At 42.5% G+C, this 27,449-nt stretch overlaps 1 protein-coding gene across 1 annotated transcript in view; it reads right to left on the bottom strand.

Annotated features, from left to right (window-relative positions):
- numbl (NUMB like endocytic adaptor protein) overlaps window positions 1-27,198 on the bottom strand; it is a 59,129-nt gene extending 31,931 nt beyond the window's left edge. The window contains exons 1-2 of the mRNA XM_042414728.1: window positions 27,184-27,198; window positions 26,834-27,004 (exon numbers count right to left, since the gene is read on the bottom strand). The gene's annotated coding sequence lies outside the window, so the exon portion shown is untranslated. The remainder of the gene's footprint in view (window positions 1-26,833; window positions 27,005-27,183) is intronic.
- Window positions 27,199-27,449: the final 251 nt, after the last annotated feature.

Raw genomic sequence — 27,449 nt, 5'->3', positions numbered from 1 at the left:
GCTCAAGCACTTGGTAGTATGAGCGTTCCATGTTTTGGGTATGCATTGGTTTCTCTACCATATTTTCAAGCTGGGAAAACATTCGCAGGAAAAGCTACTTCATCCAAACATTTCGGGGAAATCCGTCTCTGAAAACATCCCAGTGCTGGTGTTGAGGTTTGGTAAAGAGAAAGAGAAAGTGGAGGGGTGATTAAGCGAGTCATGGCGGGTGGTGACACAGTTTTCTTTGCTCTCCATCTGCTATGGGCGAACTCTGGTGCACTGGGGGAGAGCGTTAAGTTACTTTCTTTTCAGTAGTTAAGTGGTAAATGAGGTGAGAACTGGCCTATCAGTTGCTCTACTGTAATTTATTTCAGAGCAGTTACAGTAAATCTAGTTTGAAAGTTTGTTTGCAGGAGTTGGGAGTTTCGAGAGGTTTGTGGGTCATGCTGCAAAGACCTGATTTACATACTGTTTAGGTCGACTCTTCTGTTGTATATCAAATGTGGAGCAGTCAATGTATCAAACTGCCTCCGCATTACATCACCATTTACAAATTATGTGACTGAGAAACATGGAAATCTTACTCCAGATAAAAAACTAATCTAATTTAATAGAGGAGCAAGAGCAGCAAGATAGCTGATACTTGGGCAAGAGTTGAGTCAAAGCTTAAGCAGGAAAGTGGTGCTATGCCTTGATTGGAGGGCTGGTCCAGGGACAGAAGCAAAGATCAAGTGAGGATTAAAGCTAGGACTAGAAGAACTGGGGCTGAGTTAAGCATACAAAAGCACTGTGTGTGAAAACTCAGCTCCAGATTTAGTTGAATGGGACCACTGCATTCATGCAGAGAGAATGCCGATGTCACGTAGTCCAACAGAAGAGTCGAACCTGGCACAACTGTTGATGCAATGCGATGCAACATCATCCAGCAAGGCGGTTTTGTTTAGGGACAGCACTTGGTTGAGGTTAGGGAAAGATTATGGCATTGTAGCGATTTGAAGCACTGACTGATTAACTGAAACTATGATCTTTCCTTTATCTTAACCAAATGCAAGATTACACTGAAGACTGAAAGTCTTCACATTCATGGATCAACAACTCAAACTGGACTCACTGGATCATATTTCATCATCATACCTGAAGCAACATATTCCCACCTATGCAGACCCTTACAATTTTTTAACCCAGGGCTATTTTCACTCCCGGTGAGACTGGTATAAAGAAGAGCAAGGGCTGGATGAGAGTTGAAACTGAAAGTACAGTTAGGTTTAAGGCCAATTACTTGGAGAGGAAATTGGTGGTTGGGGCCTTGGGAAAAGTGATGGGTAACTGAACAGACAGTGCTGTTGCTGAGGCAAGAAGGGAGGAAGGTTAGACATACAGGACAGCAGGTAACAGGACTGGTAATTGAACTTGAACAAGAGAGGTGGAGGGCCGTTTCTCAAGGTGAGTTGTTTGGGGATTAAAGGCTAACACAACAACAGGCAGGAAGGAGAAATTGACCTTGAGAGTCTAGGAGGCTTTTGCCTGGAGCTTGAAGAAAATAGCATTAGTTGACTTGTAGAGATGGTTGGGGAGGGAGGTTTAAAGGTTTATTGGCAGTTGGGGGTTTATAGGCGGGGGGATTTAGGGACAATTTTAAGCAGGCTAAAACCACACCTTACACCTTGTTCACACCTCGCACATCTTACAACTCAAGTAAAGGTGTGAATGTACTGAAAACGCACTGGGATCCAAGTCAGGGAAGGTGTGTAGCTTAGATTGAATGCAAATTTGTCCCTGATCTCATTGAAGTCCTGGACAGTCACATTTAAATTGCCTCCTCAGAACTACTCACTTTTAAAGTTTGTGCATAAGCTGGTACCAGACAACAACCATCCTCAATTCTGTAATGCCAGCATTACATTTCTAATTAAACATACTTACGGTTGCAATTTAGTCGTATATGAATGTAATATCTAGGAGACAGGGTTGGCAGCCTGTAGACACTATAATTCAGTGGTGTGTCATCTGTTAATGCTATCACTCTCTTCTCACACATTCATAACCTTTCATGGTGCCAGTTCATCCCCTAAGCTGTTTACCTCCAACACCTCACTCAACAATAGATGAGACTGAGAGGGATCAAAACACCCTTGTAGTGCGCTGACTTCATTCAAGTCTCTCACACACACACAGCTTTCACAATACACAGAGTATTTGTAGCGAACTGCCTCCATTTGACACCATGTCTCTTTATGCTTATTGCCAGTGTGTTGACAGTGGTGACATGAAAAGCTGACAGGTCCAGCATCTTTCTGGTTGTGACTGTGATGTACCTCAATGTCCCCGCTGGAAAACTTGTCTTAGACTTCATCTGTAGACTTGCCCCAATTACAACAAGATGTGAATAAATATGCACCACAAACAAACCACTGCATAGTCTGATGCAACTCACATACACATCTGCACAACACAGTATTCTCTTTTATCTAATCCAGTCATCCAAAACACATGTGGCATTGAAGACATATTCCACAACCCCTGCGGTCAGCAACATGTTACTTTTTGGTGTTAAGTAACATGACATGCTAACAAAAACACAATTATATAGGTTTGATGAACGTCTGGGAAATATCTTTTCCTGGTTGGTCACGACACTGACCCCTGACATTCACTTGTCATAACAGGCTAACTTTTGACTAACAAAAGATGGTCTCCCATTATAATAACGGCACGCACTCGCCACATTATTTTCAGATGGTTAGGTTATTTTCTATTGTTGAAGGGTGCACAGTATCTTTGGGACATTTTCAAAAAACAAAACCCCACACAAATGCCATCAGGATGGTAATGATGGTCTATTGTCTTTGTTTGTTTGTTTTCTTTAAATCTGATGTCCTCAACATAATTCCATGCAATCATTGTCTGTATCAACTAAATTGGCAGTTATTTGACAACAAAAACAACTTAGTAATTACTAAAGTTACATCTGTATTACAATATGTTATTTGTTTCAGAGAAATTAGTAATAACTGACAAAGGTGAGGGTGATCGTTATTATCATGAGTAGGTGAGAAAAATATAGATCTTAAAGGTAAGAACTATTACTTTCCCTCATTTTGAACTCCACTTAAGTTCTATCATTTGCTCTGTGGTCTATAGACCTTTTATCTTGATCGTCATTAACTTGTCCTCCTCCTCCTTTCTTTTGCACTTCTCAAGAAGCGAGACGCATAGACAGAAAGAAGAGGTGGGTGAGAAATAGAGGGATCTAAAAATAAGCGGAGAGGAGAAGACAAAGCCACAGAAGAAGACAAAAGAGAGAGTTTTAAACAAATCAGAGGAAGGTACGGCAGATATTATCTCTACAGTGCTGTGCATACTAGTAGAGTAGCTGTGTGAATATGACTGTGTGTCTGTGTTTGTGTGTGCAGGCATCTGCTTGTGCATGCATATTCATCTGTGTGACTGTGTATATCTGTCTACTGGGCAGAGGCTAACATAAGCCTATTATAGCTGCTGTGTAGTTATGAAACATGATGATCTCACCAGCCAGGTGGTAGCAGACACACTTCCTGCTCGCAACAAATAAGCCCTCTGGCACGTGTTGCAAGTGAGCCTTTCCACCAGTTAGAGCAGAAACAGAGAAATATAATCATGCTGTCTGCGTATGTGTGTGTGTGTGTGTGTGTGTGTGTGTGTGTGTGTGTGTGTGTGTGTGTGTGTGTGTGTGTGAGCATGTTAAATCGGAGACTCTGTGGTTTTACAACTGCTATGCCTCAGTGACTCCCTAACAGCCTGTTATTTTAACCAACACTGTCTGAATGTAAATTACGCTTCTTCTAACACACACACACACACACACACACACACACACAGGAACACACAACAATTACACAAGAAACACACACAACCACAATTAATGATCTGTAAGGTTACAAATACTCAATAATCTAACTCTACATGTAAATAAGCAGTCCTCCAATGCATCAGTGGCCAGCATGCAGGGCCTCAAGCAGAGACTTGTATACAGTAACAAGCAATAACCTACTTATTGTATCCTTGCTTGAAGCAATGCAGCTAATGACACTAATTTTAAAAATTAAGTGTGATTACTGTGATTAGAGTTGCTGTTTTTCTTATTTCATTATACTAATCAAGTAATTCTGGCTTGAAATTAGCCCAATTTGAACTTTCAATGTCAGGAGAAAATTATATGAATCCTCAAAAAGATTTGAACCAGTACAATGATGTATAGGAAGGTGAATTTTACAGCATTATACTTGACTACTCTACTGGACACGCAAAGCCTTGTTACTGCTTTTCAAATTGACGTGGAAGTTTGGATTTTCATGGACAAACTGTTTATCAGACGACAGCTGTAAGAAGGCTGTTCTCAGGCCAAACTGAGAGATGCTGTGTGCAACATTTACATAAACAAGTTAGGATTTTTCAAAACAGGATTATGTTTGTATAAGGCTCCAACTCTAGCTGTTTAAATCAATTGCTTTGTTTTTCCTACATTATATAAGTATCATTTAACTAAAAAAACAATATGGAAATCACAAGTCAAAACAGAATCGTGTTCACACGATCCACAAAAATGTTGTGTTTTCTTGTTTTCTTTACTGTGACTACGCCGAGCGGAGGAAATTAAAATCTAACCACTTACTATGACATAATTTCCTTTAACATACCACATGCTTCAGGCATACACCCAAAACCTCAATAGTAAATGTGTGTGTGTGTCCGCAAAACATGTAATGATGGTCTGTAATTCAGCACTATCAAACACATCAGTTACAGCAAGGATGAAGGAAATGAAAAAAAACACATTTTAAAGAAAAACGTACCATATTACACATGTAGAGGAGGACAAACGCTTCTTAAACCTGCATTCATTCTTTTTTTTTTTTTTTTAGCAATTTAAGGGCAGTGCATCATGTTGTAAATATCAACACTGATAGATTATCACTTTATAAAGTTGTGCTGAACATGTTAGCAAAAAGATGCATACTTACACATCCACCAGACACAGAGCAACATTAGCATTCATTTGGAGTCGTGTGTCTGGCAACCTGTCGATACTCTCCTTTTAGCTCTGTTTTGAGGGAAATATCTGGCTCTTTAGCTGCTAAATGCTCCACTGTGTTCACCTAACTTTGTCTGCTGCCATTTGAGACTGGGCAGGTAGCCTATAGTGAAAATTTCTTCACTGAAAAAAGCTTCCTGTTGCAGCAGGAAATGAGGTTGATAAGAGGGCAGATCAAAACAGTTGTGGGTCTTAAAACCAAAACATTAATGGATGCTAAAAAACTCCATAAAGCATAGGGGAACTGTGGGTTTGTCACTTTGAGTGACCCATTCACATCACAGGTAGTCATAAATCCATTGTTAATATAAAAATATTGATAACTGCAGCTTTAATGTAAGATAAGTAAATAAGAGCCCAGTGATATTCTGCACTAAAACAGGTGAGTACTCTTTAAGTGGGTTTAATCTTCATGCTTGGTTACTCTGCTCTAACAAAGGAGATTTGAGCTGCTCCAGCTCTTCATCATGTTATCTCGCCGCCTCAGTGACTTCTGCTAAACCAAACACAGGCCATCCAATCATCTGCTGATAAGAAAGTCTGATACATTTTGATCATCCACTCAGTTCTGCCAAAGAATCCACCAACCACCTTCTTTCTCATCCAGTCCCAATCTGCAAAACTGCATCCAGATGGACGAGCCGTCCAATAGCGAGGCGTGACAGCCAAATCCACTGCCTTATCCTGACAGGCTGCTCATCGATTTCTGCCTCTGGTCAATACCACTCTCTTTTTCTTCTTTCTCTCTCTCCCCTCATCATCATAGTATGTCTCCATTATCCACGACGTATCGTTTTCTACAGACCAATGTAAAGCCTGTAGCTAGTTACAGACAAAGCCTGACCAACTGTAAGAAGATGGAGTGTGTGAATGTACCTTCAAGTGGCTTCTGGACAAACACACACACAAACAGGCTGTGTGTATGTCAACTGATCAAGTTTGGCACTAGATTACATGATCAATAGCTTTCCGTCCTCTAGGGTGTGTGTGTGTGTATATATGGGTCAGGTGTTCGGGGCCGACCAGCAGCTAGTTTTTAAACCTCTCCGTCTTCCCAATCAACATGTCATCCACACTCCGTCACACTACGACACACACGCGAGGACCATGTGAAAAACTCGCTGCTGCTTGGCAACCGGATCCCATGGCAACCAGTGGTATGGGCTTTTTTTTTTTTTTTTTCAAGAGGGGAGTGAGAGTGAAAGAGAAGGGGAAGCGGAAGGGGGAGTGGTGGGGTGGGGGGGGTGACAGATATTTGGGAGAGAAACAGCAACTCTGGAAAAGCACAAAAATAGAAAGGCAGAGGAAGCAGTGGAGCAGCATGAATACGCGCACACACACACACATTTCTTTCACTGTGCTGAGATCAGATGAGCGTGAGGGGAGAGAGACAGACAGTGACAACATTGTGGGTGAAAGGAGACCTCCCTCTGCGCTGATCACAGCGACATCTTCCCGGTGAGGAGCAGAGAGGAAGGAGTGAGTAACACAGAGGAACAGAAAGAAACATGGAGAGAGTCTTCCTCCCAATCATTTACATGTACAAAGTAAGAACGGCAGACTTTACTAGCACGCACAATGATGTGCGGTATTTGTGCTGCTAGAGTAATTTGAATGGCATGGAGAGAGGAGAGGAGGAAAGAGAAGCAGAGAGGAGACAAGTCTGTTGCCTGTGTAACAGCGCCCCTGCTGGACAGAAAAGTTAGAGCACACTGTCATGGTAACAGGCCAGCTGCTTGTGTTCATGTTGTGTATTTGTGTGTGTCTGTGTGTGTCACTTTCCAGGTCACATTCTCTGACCTCTCACCTCTGACCTCGTGTCAGATCTGTCCAGACAGGAAGAGCTTCAGATCCAGCTTGCTGACACTCACACGGATGTGTGCGCTGAATGCAAAACGTGTGCTGTCTCAATGTGAGCACCGTGTAAAAGTCCCTTTTCTTCAGATTTCAAGTGTTGACTGTCGATACAATGCATTCATGCATAATGCATGTTTATGCATGTAAAGCAACCAGATACAAGCCCCAAACTCTAAAATCAATAAAGCTTTTAAAGCTTTTAACATCACCATCACTCTCTGTCTGTGTCTATCTGACAAGATTGTGTCTGTCTTTGCCTTTGCATTCCTAAACAGAAAGCATTTGGAAGTTGACTAGATGTTAATATAACAGCCTGCCTTGATAATATAGCTTTAAAATTAAATGATATATGTTGCTCCTACATTTTTTTTTGCTTATAATATCCTCTTACACATTGCAGACAGTCAAAATCTTGCTCTGTGTATATATGCATCTACTATCTATTTGTCTGTTTATCCATCTGTCTGTCAATCTATCTGTTTGCCTGTGTGACATCAGCCATCTGTCTGCTTGCCCTCAAACTGTCCTCGGAGAACAAATCTTGCGGCGTTTTCTGGGCCACAAGGAAGCAGCCCTGTCCTTTTCTGTTTGCCTACATCATAACAAACCTCCTTACAGCAACATCTGGTGACACAGAAACTTACTACACAGGGAAAAAAAGGGAAATATCTCTGAGGCAGAGTAGGGTTTTTTTTTTATTTACATAGAGAGAAACATGAGAAGAAATGACAGTCAGTCTGTGTTATCATTGTGGCAATAGACAATTTACAGTGGTTTGGGAGTTTTGGTTGTTGTGGAGAAGTGAGACTCAATGACCTTCACAGGGTGGTCGTGTCCTATCGACCGGCACTAAAAGCCAAAGCTCACGCAGAAACACAGGCAGGGGAAATGGATTTAGAAATTCAGGCACTGTGGCGGTGCTGCATCACACTGCTCATATGGGCTTCTCAAGGCCAATATACAACTTGATACCAAAACATTTGAAAAGGCATGCGATAGAAAATATGAGATGATAATCCAAAAATGTCTTACGTGTTTTAACAACCTAAGCAAACATTGTATAGTATGAGTCTTGTAGGTGAAAATAGAAGAAGAAGAAGAAAATAGAAAATTGAAATAGTGAAAATACTGGATCATCCAAAAAAAGAAAAAAAAGAAATACCAGATTTTACAGCTTTTGCTCAGCTGTACTGGTGTTTTTTTCTATCTGAGACTCACATCATTATTTAAGAAAATTTGCTATCTTTTCAGGAAAGGACATGCCCTGTCTTGTGGGATTTGCCAAATATATCTCCTTTATTAATGTGTGAGAGGACTGGAGGAGAGGAAGCAGAAAAGAGAGAATGGGGAGGAAAGAAATGAGGGGATAGTCATAGGAACAGAAAAGGGAGTGGGAAATGAAAGGAGGGAATGACAGAAGGATAGAAAGATGGATGGAGAAATTGAAGTAATTAATGAGAGAGAAAGGAATAGTCAATGGCAAGGTTAGGACTGAATGAATGAACGCAGGAATAAGGGATGGAAGAAAGGAAAAAAAAGGGAAGGAACAAATAAAGAGGGAAAGAGGGAAACAAGTTGGGACAGTTATCTCGCGTTTCACAACATGAAAACATCCTGCAGTGACTACGAGAAACTCGCCTGTCTTAGAGCCTCCAGTTTCCCACGAACATCAGCGTGCCTCCAGAAAAAGGGAAGTGGTGGGATATTGTGAAGAAGCAAAGTAAACACTGCTGAGGTGAAGACCCTCAAGCAGACCGGGTCATCCAAGGCCAGAGAGAGAAACGGAGAAGAAAGACAGGTGCACTAGTGTTTAGGCCTGTTGCTAGAAAACAGTGAGACAGCACTAAACAATAGTCACTTTGACATATAGAGGAGAAGAGAAAAGGAAAGGAAGATACTCGTGGTCACTTTCTATCCAGAGAAAGTAGGTTCACTCCAACCATATCGGCCTCTTTTTTTCCACACCCCACTTCAGAGCAAAACAAAACCCCATCAAAAGCAAAGGGAAGCCACCTCAATTGGCGTCATGCCCTTAGAAAAGCGTGGCGAGACAAAAGAGAGGGATTCTTTTAGAAACAGAGAAGTGTGTGCGTGTTTGTGAGTGTGTGTGCAGTCCACACCCCCCCCCCCCTCAGTCACTACAGATTACAGACACGCACCACAGATGGCCAGCGCGTCTCGTCTTTTCACCGCCACCACCGCCGAGAATAATGGCCAGCGGTGGCCCCTCCTCCTCCTCCTCCGCTCCCTTTCTCTTTTGTCAGCACGTGTGTCCGTCAAATGGGAGCGTGTGTCTGGGACAATGGCAGCCAGACAAAGAGCCCGCCTACCCCCCACCAGGATGCTGAATAGGGGGGCACGTGGGCCTTGTCATCGAGGGAACAATAGCACCGGGGAGAGAGGGAGAGAGAGGGTGTGGCACCCCAGCACCCACTGCAACTGGGGATGGTAAGGTGCAGCATGGGTGGCCCCCCGAGTTTAGATTTGAACTTGTAGGTTTGTTTTTTTTTCAATGGAGGGAAAATATCGAGCAAAATAGCCAGAAGTCATTCACATCACAGGAACATTCATCAGTTCTGCTTCTGAGCTGTGTGGTGATAATTTATTTATTTATATTAATTCATCAAAAAAAAAATCAGCAAATTATATGTTTTCAGTCAGCAGTCACTCCTTCACTTTGTCTGGTTTGAAAGATAATACTGGTGGTTTTGCATGTTTCAGCCCATTAACTACAAATTATGTATTATGTTACATGACTGCCGGCTGTTATCAAAGCATGCTTTCAGACTGCCTTCCTACCTTGCAGGCAGTCACTGTATTCTTTTCATTTCAGAGCAGTGTGATAATCGACTTGCAGAGACATTCGATCTGCTTGAGATCCGTCATCCATCAAAATTTAGAGCACTATAGTTTCTTGTCGTTATGTGGAAATGCAGTTAAAATAAGGACTTAAAAATTACCTAAAACTCTATTCTGATATTCAGGATTTGAGACTTACAGTTAGTTGTGAAACAGCAAACCTTATATCCAGGCTATCAGCACAGCAATGTTGTTTGATCCGGACTAAAATATGTCAACCATCTTTAGATTCATTGAATTTGAATAACTTTGGTGAAACTAACAGCTGTACTTTGTGTTTAGTGCTAATTATGAAACGTTAGCATGCTGACTCACTCAACTATGGTTACCATGGTAAACATTATACCTGCTAAACATGAGCATGTTAGCATCCTAACATTAGCATTTAGCTCAGAGCACCACTAGGCATTAGTACAGTCTCACATAGCTGCTAGCTTGGCTGCTAGCTTATTAATTAATGTAAGAAACCATATCCTTTTTGCCTTCTAGCTTATATCTTCTGATAACATAGCTTTTCATTATGTTTCAGTCCATGTTTAACATGTTTACATAAAAAGCATTTGATTTCAGTGTTTGTTTAAGTCTTACAATAATCATATGAAAGCATTCTACATTTGAGTTTATATATGATATACTGCGTTTGATACATAATGTATGTGTATACTCCCAGATGTTTGTTTTCTCTCAGTTCTGTATGTAATGTAGCGTAAGAGCTTCTTGTACTGTAAGCCCACATGCCTGACACTAGAACAAAAGTATTCACTACATACCACCACTGCTTTTCATCAGACAACATCCAAATATCAGATATCAGCAACAGCTAGTTTTCTGGTAACTGTTGTCAACACAGTGATGATATGTACATGGTGGATTGTTTCCTGTGAATCACTTACCTATCTCAAGCATGTTTCAAGTCTTAGCAAGTTGATTTATACACCGTAGCAGCATAAAATGAAACTAATGGCTTCCAGGAAAATGGCCAGCAGTGACGTTAAGTATTCACAATTTGTAGTTAATAAGCACAAAATGTGCAAAGCCATCAGTATGACTCTTTAAGAGGTATTTGATGTCAAATGCAGAGACAGAAACCAAGTCCACCCTGGAGGAACCAGACCCAGCTGGTGGATTTACTCCAGCCTCAGGCCTCTACTTGGTTCAGAGGCCTTAGATACACCTCCACTCCTGGGACACCTTTGATGTGACTTACTGGATTACTGCCTGGGCTGGACGAAATTTATAGGTACTTATGTGTGTGTATGTGCGCACTCAGGAACATGCACACTTGTTTGAAAATGCAGGAAGGGGTTTTTTTTCTCTTTTTTATGCGGGGGTCAGGGTGCATGGTGGCAGGGGAGGGGAGCAGAAAGCTTGGAACAGCTGGGCTGAGTCTGCAGGGGGACACAACAGAGGGAGAGCATGGGGGGATGAGAGGACAGAAAGAGAAAGAGAAGGAGAGGGGCATGCACGTAAAGCCAGGCAGGCAGGCAGGCAGGCAGGCAGGCAGGCTGCTGACGGGCTCTTTTGAGGCAGCAGCTGGTTGGAGTGGGGGTCTCACCAGCTGTGTCTCCGCTGACCTCTCCCCACACTTCTCCACCTCCTCTTCCTCCCCAAACTCCACTTCCCCTCCCCCGCTAACCAGAATCATCACCCAAATGTGGGCAGAAACACACACACACACCACACCACACATGACCATCTGTCAGTAGGAGGAGAGTTGTCTCTCATGATTGCTCCATAACGGTGTTGAGAAAGTCTTACTAAAATCCAGCACCACGCCCCAAACAAAAGCCCCGGAGATACGGAGCTATTCTTAACCAGACATCTTCCAACAAGCCTCCTCTGACGTCTCAAGCCCGGAGACAGGTTTCCTGGATAGATCACTACGGCTCAAAAGCTATGACTTATACACGATTGTGAAGCAATGAAGAGAAGAACAATTGCCTTCAGCAGTGCTGGAAAAAAACAGGGACACAAACAGGCTGTTTTTCACATGTTTACAAGGCAGTATCACTTTATAATGGCTTTAATAGTTAGGAATTAATACATTTTTAGATAATATGATGTCTTACAATGATCAGTTGACTGGAGTTGATGCATTTTATTATGTCTGTGAGAAAAAAATAAACCATTTATGCCACATTAACATAAATAAATATGAAGATTTAGTGTAAGATTCATCATATGTTTGAGTGATCTTCTAAAAAGCAAGCTGTTATTCCAAAAGTGCATCTCATATTTCTCAAATCAAGCCACTTGAAAGAAAGAGGCTGACTCATGGATCTCACCACCCCCCTGTTTGCCGCCTCTTTCATTATGATCTGCATCCAGGCTGACAGCGAATCAGCGCCCATCAGCTCTGATTTATTTAAAAAAAGAAAAGAAAGAAAAGTTGCCTTGCTTGATGCAACCAGCATCACTCCAGAAGTGCTTATTCAGAGCACCACTAAATCAAGTGCATCCACAGAGTAATTGATTCAAGCTCTGTTCTTGTTTTTCACTCCGTCATGTGTAGCTGGCGGGGTGAATCTGCTGTGTCGGAGGAGAACAAAACGAAATAGGAGAAAGCGGAGAGATGAGAGAGAGAGAGAGGACCATGGCTAAAATACTGATTGCTTGAGAGAAAGAGAAAATTTAAAAAGCTATATTAGGTCCAGGTTCAGGCAGTGGAGGAGTTGTGCAAAACATTGGAAATGTCAACAGAGAGTCACTTCAGAGCTGGAATGAAATTCTCCTGAAGTTTATGTCACTGTTTTAATTAAAAACAGCTCAGAAAACATTTAATCCATTTTCGATTTCGTGTCACTCGCCTTGCCGACCTGTCTTTAATAACACACACTGACTGGTTATATATCCACATGTTTACACCCTCAACAACACATGCAAACAATATACCTGGATGCAAATGAAATACGACTGGCCTGCACTATAGCACAGCGCAGGACAACTGGAATCTATTACAGGGAAGGCAGTGGTTTTCTGCTCGTAATGTTCGTTTTAATCCATCTACTACTGGAATGTCTATAGCACAATACAGATGTACTGGGTCCTGGTTTACAGAGTATTGTATATCTGTGTGTGCAACTTAAATCTGTTTTGTGTAGGATTCCCTTTTAAATTCAGGAGACTTCCAACAAGAGTTCTGTATAACATATATATGTGCCAAACAAAGTCCTCTACCCTCTTTTACATGTTTCTCCTCCATCCTACTACTCTCATTCTCCAAATGTGAGGCCTCCTCTCCTCTCCTCTCCTCTCCTCTCCTCTCCTCTCCTCTCCTCTCCTCTCCTCTCCTCTCCACTTCTCTCCACTTCTCTCCTCTCCTCTCCTCTCCTCTCCACTTCTCTCCTCTCCTCTCCTCTCCTCTCCTCTCCTCTCCTCTCCTCTCCTCTCCTCTCCACTTCTCTCCTCTCCTCTCCTCTCCTCTCCTCTCCTCTCCTCTCCTCTCCTCTCCTCTCCTCCCCTCCTCTCCTCTCCTCTCAGCCTCTTTACCCCCAAGGGTTAGCAGTGTGAATATTAGATAGAGACAGATTGTATTAGATAACACAGACCTACATACAGTACGTAGAGCCATGCACAGATTCACACACACAGGGAGATAGTTGTATGACTTACATATACACAGATGGTCTGAAGATTGTACTTAAAGGACACTTTACGACAGCTTGGTGAAATACTTGTTTAACAAAGATTTTTGCAAAAAGTATAGTAAACTTTTTGTGTGTGTGTCTTGTTAAATCTTGTCCTTTAAGGCAGCTACAATCTTTTTTTTAATATTAACAAGTGACCAAATGACTGTATGACTGAATGTAATATGAAAAGTGTCCTGACTCTGTAGTTTCCCTCAGCTCTACTAAGAATTTTAGCACCTTTCAGCTTGTTGTTTTGGTTTTACAGCCTGTAAGTGTACTGTTTCGGTTCACTCTCACTGCTGTCATCAGCGTCATTTTCAGCCACAGCAGGCAGCTGTTTTCAGAAACCTAAAAACCCACCGCACACTACTCACTCAGCACCAAACAGCAGGCACACAAAGTTAGCAACTCGCTACTGAACACAGTGGAGCATTTAGCAACTAAAGAGACAGATATTTTACTCATTATCACTTTAAAGTTAAACGACAGCTAAAAGGAGAGTGAATATTGGACTTACATTCATCAGGTGGATAGATACAAAACTCTATGAATGCTTTTGTTGCTCTGTCTGCTATATGATGTGTAAAAAGGTGACTGTTTGCTCACACATCCAGCATATTAATTTTGTAAGGTGATAATATGTCAGTGATGGCTTCAAAGCTTGTTTTAGCTGCTCCAAAGTGGCCAAGATTATTGCAGGTTTAACTACTGTTAGTTTTAAGGCAAACCAGGCATAATTTCCTTGACACTGTCCTACTTTAATAATTTAATATCTGTATCTTTTAATATCTTTTTAAAAAGGGGGAACAGCATTGAAAGAACCTCATTGGAAAAAATACATTTTAAGTATTTAGTAAGTAATTAGTAAGAAACTAAATCATCTGCAGTATAACACCAACTGAACACTGCTGTTTCTCATCCTTGTTCTTCTTACAACGCATATTTCTTTTTCACATCTTGTAAGACAAACACAGGCAGCAGTCTACTGATACACATGGGACGGAGGAGCCCACACAACACACTGGAGGGGCCTAACCACATCTCTCTAACTTTACTTTGTAAAGCTGAGACCTCAGGCGAACACTTAGATTAGAAGATTTTTTGGCGCGCTGGGGGATTTTAAGAGAGGAGTCGAAAACTCTGAGTGAAAGGAAATAGAGTTGAGAGCTGCATGCCGCAGCATAATGGGAATATGAACATGTATATATAATACATGTATAGGATGGCTTCTGTATGCGCCTCATCAGATCTCTGAACATCTTATCTCACAGGCACACATACGCACTGGTTGTCATGTAAGGAGTTACATTATCATAAAGGTAATATAGGAATCAATTAAAGCGTTGCTAGAGAACAGCAGATTGGAAATCCTCCTCACTGTCAGTAGAAACAATGTGCAGGAGTTGTTGTGGAGCAGCAGACATCATACATAGACACAGAAAGCATGCATAAACAATCCTACATTTCATAAGCAGTGGGTACATGCAACCACTCTGTGGGCTGTGGATCTGTCCATCAAATCAAGTCTCCAGGGGAAAGAAGGGAGGAGAGCATGTTAGCTTGTTTTCCTTCACTATGCTAACAACCAGCCAGTCTCAGAAACCCTTCAAAATGCGTTTGTGTCAGAACAATTGTGCCTTTTTTTTGTGCAAATCATCATCCCATGCAAATACAGCTTGACTGAGCAACACCTATCCTCCATACAGTCCTCGTCTGAGCAATGTATTGTGGGGAGTTGGCTGCCAGGATGTAAACAAAATCCATGTGAGAAAAAAGATGTACAGGGTGTGAGTGCGTGAAGAGAAAGAGAAAAAAAAAAAGACTTCAAAGCTGGTCTACAGCTGAGAAGAGGGGTTAAAAGGGGTTGAGATTTTCCTCTGGCTCGTAGGAATGCAGCGCAAGAGCAATAACACATTCTCATGTGGAGCACAGTGAGCAACACAGGACGCATCGCATGTAAACACGCACACACATGGGCATAGAGAGCCTGGACTGTCTTCTTCTGTTCTCCCTGCACATATCAAGCAGCCATCTGGTAAAACTGGACCATCCAGGACATGACTGAGTCAGACAGTTGTCCAACCCTGCAGCCATTTATTTTTATTCTCCTCACAACCTCTCATCGTCTCTGTCTCCCCCATCCTCCTCTCCTCACTTCGAACGGACTACACCCTCTCCTCTTCCTGTAAACCCGTACTGTTACCCTCTCGCCTTCCTTTGAAAACAGAGAGACAAGGGATGACATAGGGGGTGGGAGGCTTAAAGAGAATGGTAAATGCACGCTCACCTCCCCTGACATATTGACTTCAGAGAGTAAAGTGGTGGTACGGGGTGAGACATGAAGGGAGACAGGCTCCACTAATTACACCATAGTGTTCCCATTACATCAAATCATTTCCGCGCTGGCTGGGTGTCGCCTTGGCATCTCCACAATATTCCTCTGCGATCCGAGGTGAGAGCAAACACAGCCTGTGGGAAAACAGTCTATATACTTTCTATTGATCTCCTTGTTGAAGTTTGTCGAGGCCTGGGGTGCCTGGAGCCTCATCCATTAAAACAAAATTTTGGGAAAAAAAGAGAGAGAGAGTACTCATCATGCTTGTAGAGTCATTTCAGAGTGTAGCTGTGAAAATGATATCAGAAGGATCATGTTGTGTGTAATGATGTAAAGTAGTTTTTGGTTTCCTATCCCAAAAGGGCCTTGATGTGGTTGGGTGAAGTTAGGAACGTTTTCTAAAAAGAGGAGTGTGCTCATATGAGCTTGTACAGACAGATAACGCGCTAACTTGCCGCCAATAAGCTGCTTGTTTCCTTCGTTTCCTGTGCCTCTAAATATCTCAGCTCTCTCTCTCTTCCTTTTATGAAGTTTATTTATTTAGTTTACTTGGAATAACAGTGGGAACCAAAGCAGGAGTAGACTACTGATTTATTATTTCAGTGACACTGAGTAAATAACATGATTATGATTGAAAACATATCACCAAAATGTCATGTTTGAGCAGCTTAAAATTAGAAGACATGGACAAACTTTTCACTCCACAGACTGTGATCTTCTCTTTCTTATAATAGTTTGACATTTTGTGAAATACGCTTATTCGCTTTCTTGCCGAAAGTTAGGTGAGAATTTTGATACCACTCTCATATCTGTCGGTTAAATATTAAGTTACAGCCAGTGGTTAATTAGATTAACTTAATAAAGAAGAAGCCTGGCTAGCTAGCCTACTTTTCGCCTTGGTGCGACATGTAACCCCCAAACCATAAATTGATGTTTTTACACTTTTTTTTTTTTACAGATTAAACAAGATCTAACATATTTTAGTGAGCTTTTGATGTGTTGGTAGATATATTTTGTCACTTATGTCAAAAAACAAGCTAGCTGTACTCCCTGCTTCTAGTCTGTATGCTAAGCTAAGCTAATCTTCCACTATAATTGGCTGCATGGAGTCAGCTTCATATTTAGCATACAGATATGAGAGTGGTATCAACCTTGTCATCTAACTCTGGGCAAGAAAGCAGATAAGTGTATTTCCCAAAATGTCAAACTATTTCTTTAATCAACTTCTGCAGCTTAAATTACACACTGGCTGATACTGACTCAAGGCAAGTCTTCGTCAAAGTAATATCTCTTCCAGTGAACTAAAATACTCATTAACACGCTTGCCCCTCATATCAGTGTGTTTCAGCTTTAAAGGCTCCTGAATGGAAAATCTTAGGTGTTACTGTTTTTCTCTCCATCACACAGATAGTATCAATAGATTGTGGAATTAAGCTAGCAGTCAAGAAGGTATTTAACAAGTGAAATAAAAACAGAACCAGGACAGTACTTGACTGCTATAATGTCATGTAGCATTGTAAATCATCAGAAAACTTCCCACTGGTTGCCCTCAGTCCATGGCATGAGGTAATAAATTGGGCTGCAGTAATTTCACATTTTGTAATTCCTCCAAGTAAGGAAGGGCGTTTTTGAATGACAGTGCCTCTGTTCTGGTTTCAAAGTCATCATACATTTTGGTTATGCTTGGAAAACATTCCACCAAGGTCTTTCTGTCTCTGTCTCCGCCATGCTTTCCCATCCATTCTTCCTAATAGTCTGGAGTGCCTAACATAAAACCTGACTGGCTGACTGTGAAGACCGGGGAAGGCCCTGCACTAGCTGGCTTGAGTGGCTGGCTGATTTACAGTCTTTCTGGGTGGCTGGCTCAGCACAGACAAACTCTGAATCCCTATACTGGGCTTGCTGGGTGGACCGACTACTCATCTTCCTACAGTGCAGACAGACAAAGGAAGGTCTGTTCCTCCGGGAGCCAGCAGGCAGCGATTGCCACTTCCCCTGACCGAAAGAGGCAGACAGAGAGAAAGAGGGGAAAGAGAGATAGATGAAGAAACTGATGTTTTGAGAGGAAAGGGGGAGAACTGAGAAAGATAAGGAGCAGAAGGGGCAGGACAAAGGGAGCTTTTTAACAACTGAGAGTTGAGAGGAAATTGGAAAAGGACAGGAAGGATTATAAAAAATTAGGGGAGGTAAAAGGAGAAGTAGAATGTATAAAAAAAAGGTCTGAAGGTCAGGAACTGACTATTAGCTGTATATAGTCCAATATGGTTCTTGTGTAATAACCTACAATCAATCAAAATGTCGCTTTCTATTGCCCTTTTCACAAAGTATTTGCCTCACAGCCCCTAAGCAGTCATGACAGGAACGACCCACTCTAAATGCTAACACTATCAACAATCTCCATCTCCCGAATGGCTGTTTCTTTTTTATTTATTTTTTTTGGTCATGGTCCCTGTGGCATTTTGCTGCAGCTCGCTGTGTGCGCCTGCAAAACAAGACACCTCTCCTTCCTCCATCTTTCCTCCCTCCTTTCATATCTCTCTCTGCCCTGTGCATCTCTCCAGCGCCCACAGTACAATGGCTCCTCACCTCTTCCCTCTTGGCCTCCACCCTCATCCTTCTGCCAAGGCAAATAGCTGCTTTCATGCAAAAAAAATCTGTTTGGATGATATGGATTCTCCCGGTCTCAATTTCTAGGTTTCTCCATTTTTGAAATGTCTTACATTTCATTCTGAAAAACAGTTTTTGCGGCAAACACAATGTTCTACATAATTTCAGGCAGATAAACACTTTCAGAAAATGAACAGCTTGGGGTGATCATGTGAGATGTTTGGGGATGGTGAGAACCATGTAGAGGACATTTTGTGGTGTCAGAGTGCCCAATATATCCATTCAAAGTTTAAAAAGTAATGGGTAATAGCAGGCCCCTTCATCAGGCAGGAGCTATTTTTCACCCACAAATAAAATTATGCATAATTTCATACTAATATTTGATGCTTACATCTGTGATCCAATGCTGCTACACATTTCTGAAGTGTAAATTGTGTTAATAATGTCAAACAGTTGAATGCAAAGATTCCTAGAAACGTCTTGAAGCAACAGTTAGACATTTTGGGAAGTTAAATGATTTGCTCTCTTGTCAGGACTTAGAAGCAAAGATTGATACCACTTTTATGTCTGTCGGTTGGATACGAAGCTTTGACCAGGAAACTGTTAGCTTAGCTTAGCACAAAGACTGGAAATTGAGGGAAACAGTTAGCCTGCCTCTGTCCACAAACTGCCAGTTTTACATGGAGGTTTTTGTGCAGATTAAACAAACAACAGAATCACAGAATAAGCTGTGAGGTGATTTTTTTTTCTACAAGACTTGGTCTCATTGTAAGTTCCTGAAAGTTGACATATGGGTGATGTGCTTTCACACAGCAGCAACATTCCTTTTCCTCTTTTTCGCTCTTCTATTTTTGCATCTGCTGTGTCATTGTTTATGATGCAGCCTGTTGTTTTCCTTGGTTTCTTGTCTGCTTCCTCATAATCCTCTGTCTGTACTAAACAAATCCACCAGATCAATCAATGTATTCAATTTGACTGAAAACATTCTCTTGCAGGGTTGTTATAGCTCTGTGATAGCTTCTAATGAATGTATACGTCTAATACTGATTTGCCGTAAAGTCACTCCGTGCTACTCAACAGTGACCTTATTCTACTTAATGGCTTTCTTATCTGCTGTGGCATCACTATAATGCTCCTATATGGACTTACAGTGTGTCTGTGGTACTCAGTACAGTACAGTGCTTCTTCTTCTTAATCTCATTATGGCAGGATATTACTGTAACATTCCTGTACCAGACTCTGGTTAATAGGGGTTTTTATTCTTCCTTCCTTCTTTTATATATTTATCATTCTCACATGTACCGTGAGGATTACTACGCCTGTACTTATTTTTTTGTGAGGGATCATTTCCATCTCATTCCTGTCTTCTTCATGATCATGATGCCAACAGCTGGGAGAGTGGGCCACATCTGGCGCGCAGCTGGCCACCATAGAAATACAGGCAGATGGAGAGGAGAGGAAAGGAAAGGAGAGGAAAGGAGAGGAGAGGAGAGGAGAGGAGAGGAGAGGAGAGGAGAGGAGAGGAGAGGAGAGGATACGAGACGAGAGGAGAGGACAGAAGAGGAGAGGAGAGGTGAGGAGAGGAAAGGAGAGGAGAGGATGATGGTGTGATAAGAAAATCTATATGAGGTATATTAAAGGTTGGTGAGTGCTGCAGAACTGAAGTGAGGGGTGACAAGAAAGGAGAAGGAAGGAATGAAAGAACAGAAAAGAATAGGGGGACAAAATGAAAGTTGGCGACGGCTGCCACTCTGACAGAAAAGTAGATTAAATTCAAAGAAAGCAGCTAAGAGAAAGAGAGAAAAGAAAAGAGTGAGAAAGGATTGATGGAGGTCGAAATCAAGAGCGACTGACAGAGGTGGGGAGAGAGAGATGAAGGGAGTACAGTCATGTGGAGTCAGATGCTCCTAATCAGCTGTGTTGCTGTCAGAGCTCCTCGCTATAGCAACCATGAGTCATAGCACCGGTAAACAGAGAGAGAGTTTTATAAACTGAAGCCTCGCTGGCACATTCACCATGGCATCACTCTACCTTTTACAAGCATAGCATGAGGCGAGCCACAAACTGGTCTGTGCAGAAAAGAACACGTGCTGCTTCCAAGAGGTATTCTTTCCTTCAGCTTGACATGTTTTTTACAGGTGGATTTATTACTGAGATTACATTTAACTTTACAAGAGTAGCCTGTAGGAGTGTGTGATCCAAAAAACAAAAGAGTCTTTTGTTTTTCACTGGCATGAGTGCGCCAAAAAGTTCTTGGGACAAAGCAAAACAATGACTGATGTCCAGCAATATGGTTTTATTTGGTCAGTGTGCTCCCCTGATGTGATCTAGCTTTTTTTTTTTTTTTTTTTTTAAAAGATGTCGCTTCAAAATGGTTTTCTCAATATTTTTGCTTGATCTCTGCTCTCAATGACACAGACTACTCGTTCAGACTAGACCACAAGCTGAAACACCTGATTGATGGTTGTGAACTTTACACAAAAAGAAATAAAAGACCAACTGAACTCCAGCTGAACTAAAAAAATCACTAGAAAGTTATTCTACTTATAAAAATGTGGTATCTCACTCTTACAATAACAAAACAAGAGCACTAATGTTTTGTGTATTGCAGTTCTTTTTATTACCCACTAATGGTGATTTATAGCTCTTGAACAACAACTGAGCATAGTTGCTACAACACAAAAATTACTAAATAACCATTTTGATAAGAAAAACTCCTACACCTGTCACATATCCAGGTGTGGAGAGATATTTTTCAGTTATTTGAAATGGAGCTCTTTAATTAGGTTATTAAAAAACTGAAACCTACTGAGCGAGCCATTTTACAATTTAAAAATAGGGATCTTTTGGTGGATACATTATGTGATGAAGAAAGTGCTTCTAATGTACCTCAAATCAATCTTTGGCATTTCTGTGCTGCAATTCCTCCTTACTTTTCAGCCAACACTGACCCAATATATCTACAATAAGCTGACATCAGCCGATATATTGGCCTGGACAATTTATTTGTCTAATGAACGTTTCCATTTCAATTTTATAAGTGTTTAGTTAGAGAGCCATACAGACAACTATCACCTCCAGTGTGTCTTTTCTACACACTATGTGGACTTTCTTAGTTTTAAACTACGATAGCGTTCCTTCACCTGTCTTTTGACAGGGCCTTGTCCCGTTTTTGTCACATACACACCAGTGAGTAAGCAGTCACACATTCACTTGTACGCTACTTACATACAGTGCACCAAAACAAAGTGCCGACATGTTCCCATTTCCTGCAGTGACTCACTCTTTTTCAGCTGGAGGTAACTTGTAGCTGCTTTCCTACATAAACTGAAACTTGCCCCCTTTCTCCATCTGTCTCTCTCTCTCTCTCACACACACACACACACACACACACACACAGACACACACACCAATCCATGTCCAGAGCTTGATTCCTATACGTGTCCTCTATCAGCAGATGACTGCAATCAGCTGTCCTCCATCCTTCACCCCGTCCCTGCCTCTCTGACTGCTTCAGACAGGCACAACACACACCACACAGATGCATGCCATCGACCGTAAAAAACGCTTTAAGTGTTGTCACCCCACTCCTCCACCTCCACCCCCACCCCCACTCACTGCCTCCCCCCCAACCTCCCTCTCCACTCCTCACTCAGCACAGTGAATAGGCCCCTCTGTGCCCTGGAAGATTTAACTTGGGTTCTGTCTGTCGCTAACAATCTCTCTCCCTCAGCATCACTCTGAAATAGTGCAGCGGAGAAGCCAGCGTCATATTAAATAGTGTGTTTTTTTTTCCACGCTGTGAAACCAAAGCTCAGTTACACACACACACACACACTATACAGGCTTTGAATTAAAACAGAAGAGTACGGGAGGAAGTCACTGTATGTGGGCTGTAGGTACTGTAAATAACACAAGATAAGAAACTAACAATGCCAGAGTTCCTTTGATGTATTACAGTCCAGACAGGCCTTCTAGGCTCATTTACCTCGCTGTATAGATCAAATGGAGAATCCTGGTTATGCAATCCTGATTTATTTGAATCCAGAAAAAGTTGAAACCCAGTTGTTAACGATGCTCACACTTCTTTAACACTGTGTCTATCATAGTCCATGTTTTTCCTTACACATTTTACTAGTGCAGTAACGGAGGGGAGGAGATGATTAATTATTTGGTAATTCTGTCATTCTGCCATGAATCTCACACTGGGATTGTGTTAAGCCTCCTCAGTAGGAAGCCAACACTAGATACTGGAAACCTTGCATTGGCAGCACATGTGTGGTCACACTGCAGAGGGAGGTATGGGGTTAAAAGCATTCTGTATTGGACTTTCACAGTAGGTGCTAGGTGTAATTTGGGGCAAACCATGTGAAAACAATCGAAAAGCAGCAAGTAAAGCAGCTGCTAAAAGCTTGGAAAAGGATATAGATCAAATCAGACCCAGAGGGAGGGATGTGGTGTTTCAGAAGCTTGGGGAGCAGGGGGGGGTTTAGCATTTTGGGGTTCTTTAGAAGCAAGTCCCTTGTCGAGCTTTGAATCAGAGCTTCAACAGCGTAACAGGCTGAAATGGGTCACCACAACAAAAATATATCAGCGACCAATGAGATAAAAAAAATACAACCCTCGCGACTCAAAGTGACAGTTATTAGTTGAGATGAGCGCTCCATTCGGAGTTGTGGTTGCTGCCCTGAGAAAGACCCATTTCCACTTTCCTTGTTATCTGCAGAGAAAAACGCCACTGAGGCAAAGAAATAAACTGCTGATCGCCTGGGAAACAGGCGTGTGCACACAACACGATTCAATCGTCCCTCTGCACACACACACACGCATGGTCAAACACTCAGAAAACACAATCCAGTGCCTTCACACATGAGCGTCCACTGGACAGGCATTCAAATCCATTGCTCCGATCATTTATCAATCCATATCAACATGATACGCAATACTAATAGTGTGGCAAATGCACACAAACAGACACATAGATGCAACAATGAGCCTATGTCTTTGTACTGTGAGCATGCCATTAGTGTGTGCAGTAATGGAACTATATGGGGGGAAAGGAGTGGTTGCATTTAACTAGCCTGCAGAAATCAGATAACTGCACTCAGCACATACTGGAGGCACTCAGGCATCAGACAGCCGTGACTGAAGTGTGTGTGAGTGTGTGAGAGTGTGTATGTGTGCAAGTAAAAGAGTGAAAGTGAGAGGGAAATATAAATGTTAGAGGACAGTCTTCTGTGTTAGGGTTCTGCGCAGATTGATATGATCACATCCAATGAGTAGATGTGTTTCTGCCACAAATTGAAGACAGAAACCAGGGAACAAATGGTTTCCAGGGTCCCTTTTATCTAATATTCACTTTTTGCTCTCCCTTATGTTCAGTCCATCTCTCTCTCTCCCTCTTGTTCTTTTACATTGTCATTCGCTCCTTTTCTCTGTTCTCCAGCAGCCTCAATCGTTCTCTCTGCCTCGTTATCCGGTCTTTCCTTCTCCTCCTCACCACCCTGCGCCTCCTATAAACCACTTCCTCTTTCTAACTCCTGTCCACCCATCACTCTCGTCTTTCCTCTCTTTACCATCTTTCTAGTACCTCAAATCTCATTATCTCACTCTGTTTATTTAATTAATCCCATCAGCAGGATTGTAATTCGTTTATCAATTTAAGGGTTTTGGTTGCAGTGTTTGTTTCATTCATTAACACCTGAACACACACATGTACACACAATTATTACCGAAGTGTACAGTGCACGCAAGCGCAGTAACAATGATCATCTATTGACATAGCAGCCAACTCAGAATATATCTCAGTACAGTTGTATACGTATTTTATAGTTTCAGTCATAACTTTTTATGCTTGCAGTTTTCCTCAGTGAGAGTTCAACAAATCAAGCTTTCAAAAACGATCTGATTTAAAAACATCACAAACTAATTCAAGTACAAATCAATAAAAGACTCTAAAGCAGACAGGCCCCTGACCTGCAGACTAACAAAATGTCCAGAGGCTGGTGTGACTGGCTCTGAGGAAGCACAATGTGGCTGCCGGCAGTAGCAGGACCGGGGCTGGAAGTGGAGCCGCTTGTTTAGTAGACCCACCCTGACCGGCACAAAGGGGGGGCAACGCCCTCCTCCGCTACCAGCCAGCTCAGACAGCACCCTGATTGGCCAGCTGGATGACCTTTGATCCCCGTTGTATTGTGGTCTCAGCTGGGCTAACCCTCCCCCTTGTGTGTGTGTGTGTATATATGTGTGTGTGTGTGTATGTATGTGTGTGTGTGCGTGTGTGGACAACAAAAGACAGCCTAATGCAGCAATCAGAGCAGTGGAAGAGGGGAAATGGTTTAAGGGGAAATGGAGAGAGACAGAGAGATAGAGAGAGAGAGAGAGAGAGTGTGTGTGTGTGTGTGTGTGTGTGTGTGTGTGTGTGTGTGTGTGTGTGTGTTGGTTGGTTGTGATGACTGAGTTGCAGCAGTCATAAGCTACATCACACCCAATTTATATCCAGCAGCAGGCCAATACCCGTCCCTCCAAGGACCAAACCTAGTCTTTTTTCCTGCCTCTTTCACCTGACCTTTGGATCAAACTGTTACCCTTTTAGCCTCGGAACAGGACCAAAATTCACAATCCTAGCTTCTCTGTGGTGCCATTTGCCCAAGCTTCGGAGTAGGCCATGTCCCGTCGAGCACCAGAGCCGGACCAAACCTGGCCTTCTTCTGGCTCTTGCTCTAGACTAAACCTTGCCTTCCTCTTGCCCCAGCTCTAGACCAAACTTAGTCCTGCTCTAGCCCCAGTTCCCCATCAAACCTAACCTTCCTCAATCCCAAGTTCTGGACCTATTGTAGCCTTCCTCTGGCTGCAAGCTAGACAAAACCTAGCCTTTCTCTAGCCCCTTTTGTCCATGTTTTGGACCACACATTGTCCCTTTTGGCCCCAGAACAGAGCCAAATCTAGCCTTCCTCTAGCCCCAGCTCCAGACCAAACCTAGTCCTCCTCTAGCCCAAGTTCTACATCATATCTAACCTTCCTCTATCCCCAGTCCTGGACCAAACCTAACCTTTCTCTAATGCCAGCTCCAGACCAAATCTAGCCTTCCTCTAGCCCCAGCAGTAGACCAAACCTAGCCTCGATCTAGTCCAGGCTCCAGACTATACCTAACCCTTTTCTAGCCCTACTTTCAGGTCAAATTTAGTGCTTCACTACCCCCAACCTTCAAAAACCCTCCAGCCCGGCCCAGAAGCTCTCTATGCAGGTGGTCTAAGGCTTGTAGGCTGAGACACCCTGAGCCCTGCACCTACTCTCTTAATACACCCCATGTGACTCTCTCTCTCTGTCTTTCTCTCTCTGAGGCAGTGGGTCAGGGTAGACCACCCCCTAACAGCATTACAGGCTGTCTGAGGAATGCCATGTCATGGAACAGATGGAGCTCCACAGACAATAGAACCGCGTGCATTTGCTACGCCTATATACGAAGGCATGTGCCAAGTGTGTAAGTGTATGTGTGTGTGTGTGTGTGTGTGTGTGTGTGTGTGTGAGTGCATTACAGCTGCACACTCTTAGTCATTTGAATGCCATACTTTGGCACTTTTGCTCTCATGTTCTAGGAATCCCCCCATGCATGTCAGAGAACAAGAAGTGTTTGAGATCAAAATATGCTGCAGTACTTTTTTTTTTTTTTCTTTCAACAAAGATTAAGCCCTGCAGAAATTTGGAGATGATGCAATATACCCTAAAGACACAAGTTCACCACACAGACTGATGCAATGAAGGGAGAGCAAAGGAGAGAGAGAGAGAGAGAGAGGAAACCTGCAGACAGGTAGAATTATGGACCTGCATATTCAAACCCAAGGCGCGTGTTTGAGTGGCCATGCTGTCCTGGAGGAAATACCTGGAAACACCACAACTAAAGCCAACCTATAAACCAATAATTACCCAATAGTCAATGTGACTCTGTGCAAGCTCAATCTATATATCACACTGTTTCATTCCCATGCCAATAATGAGTAATAAATCTCAATTTCTGACAATAATGGGTGTAATAGGATCATATTAGGGGGCTGTAAATAGCACAATGAAGCTTTTCTAAAAATTTTCTGTGGCATCATTGCAATATTTCTACAAGATAATATCCATTTTAAGACAGTCTGTCTGCCTGTAGTTTCGTGTAAGAGTCGATTAAACTCCTACTAGGATATAGTTATATCTCTTTCTTTAAGGATTACGGATGTGAACCCTTATCAAAGGCTGGAGCTGCCACATTTCATTCATTTCACACATATGGGCCCACTGGCGAGATTCATGTCCAAAAGCGCCGCAGTTGTATCCAAACATTATAACAATCGTGTAACTCCCAAATAAAGATCCAATGCCATTTTGAGCGGATCGTGCACTTCCTAACTGTAGATTCATTCATTATTGAGACGTAACCGGGTCTCCAAATAACCCTGGAAGTGTCAGTAAATAGGGATGCCAGATTGGCCGGGAATCCAGTGAACTCACCCAAGAGAACGACGGATGATCGGCTCCCCGCACCTCCTCTGTGTAAATCCAGGACCCCGGACGAGAATGTATTATAAGAGAGAATAAGATGTAGTTGGTTAATTTCACAAAATCTTCTTCATCCGCACTGTGGAAGCGATGTATGGAGGCGATGTGGAGCCGCAAATCAACCTGGTCGGCGCACACACCAAAAAAATAAAAAAGGTTTACAACAGCGATTCAACCTCACTCATGCAGTGGAAGCAAAACAAAAAAAACCCAGCAAAGACACGGGGTTTCAAGTCAGATTTGGGTGAAATTGCAGTATCTGTAGTAATCTCTGATGCTTTGGTTGTTGACTGTGCACTTACTGGGCTGCTTCCCCCGGCTCCACCCGCTAACCCAGCCTTCCCAGTGCGCCCATTGGCACAGACGGCCGGACATGCAAATCCACTCTTCCCATTGATGTTTTCCAGAAAAGAAAAAAAAAAAAAGAAAGAAACGCAGGGCGCTGCTTCAGTCTCTCCACTGCGCCACCGTGCGGCATCCTACTGTAATAGTGTTACTCCAGTCATGCCTGTAGGGAAATGCTCCTGTTCTGATCAAAGAGGAGTTGCAGCTATACACGTCACAACAG

This window comes from Thunnus maccoyii, chromosome 6 (assembly GCF_910596095.1).
Source record: "Thunnus maccoyii chromosome 6, fThuMac1.1, whole genome shotgun sequence".
In the NCBI taxonomy this organism is placed as follows: domain Eukaryota; kingdom Metazoa; phylum Chordata; class Actinopteri; order Scombriformes; family Scombridae; genus Thunnus; species Thunnus maccoyii.
The sequence above is the reverse complement of the archived record's forward strand: the minus strand, read 5'-3'. Positions and strand labels throughout refer to the sequence as shown.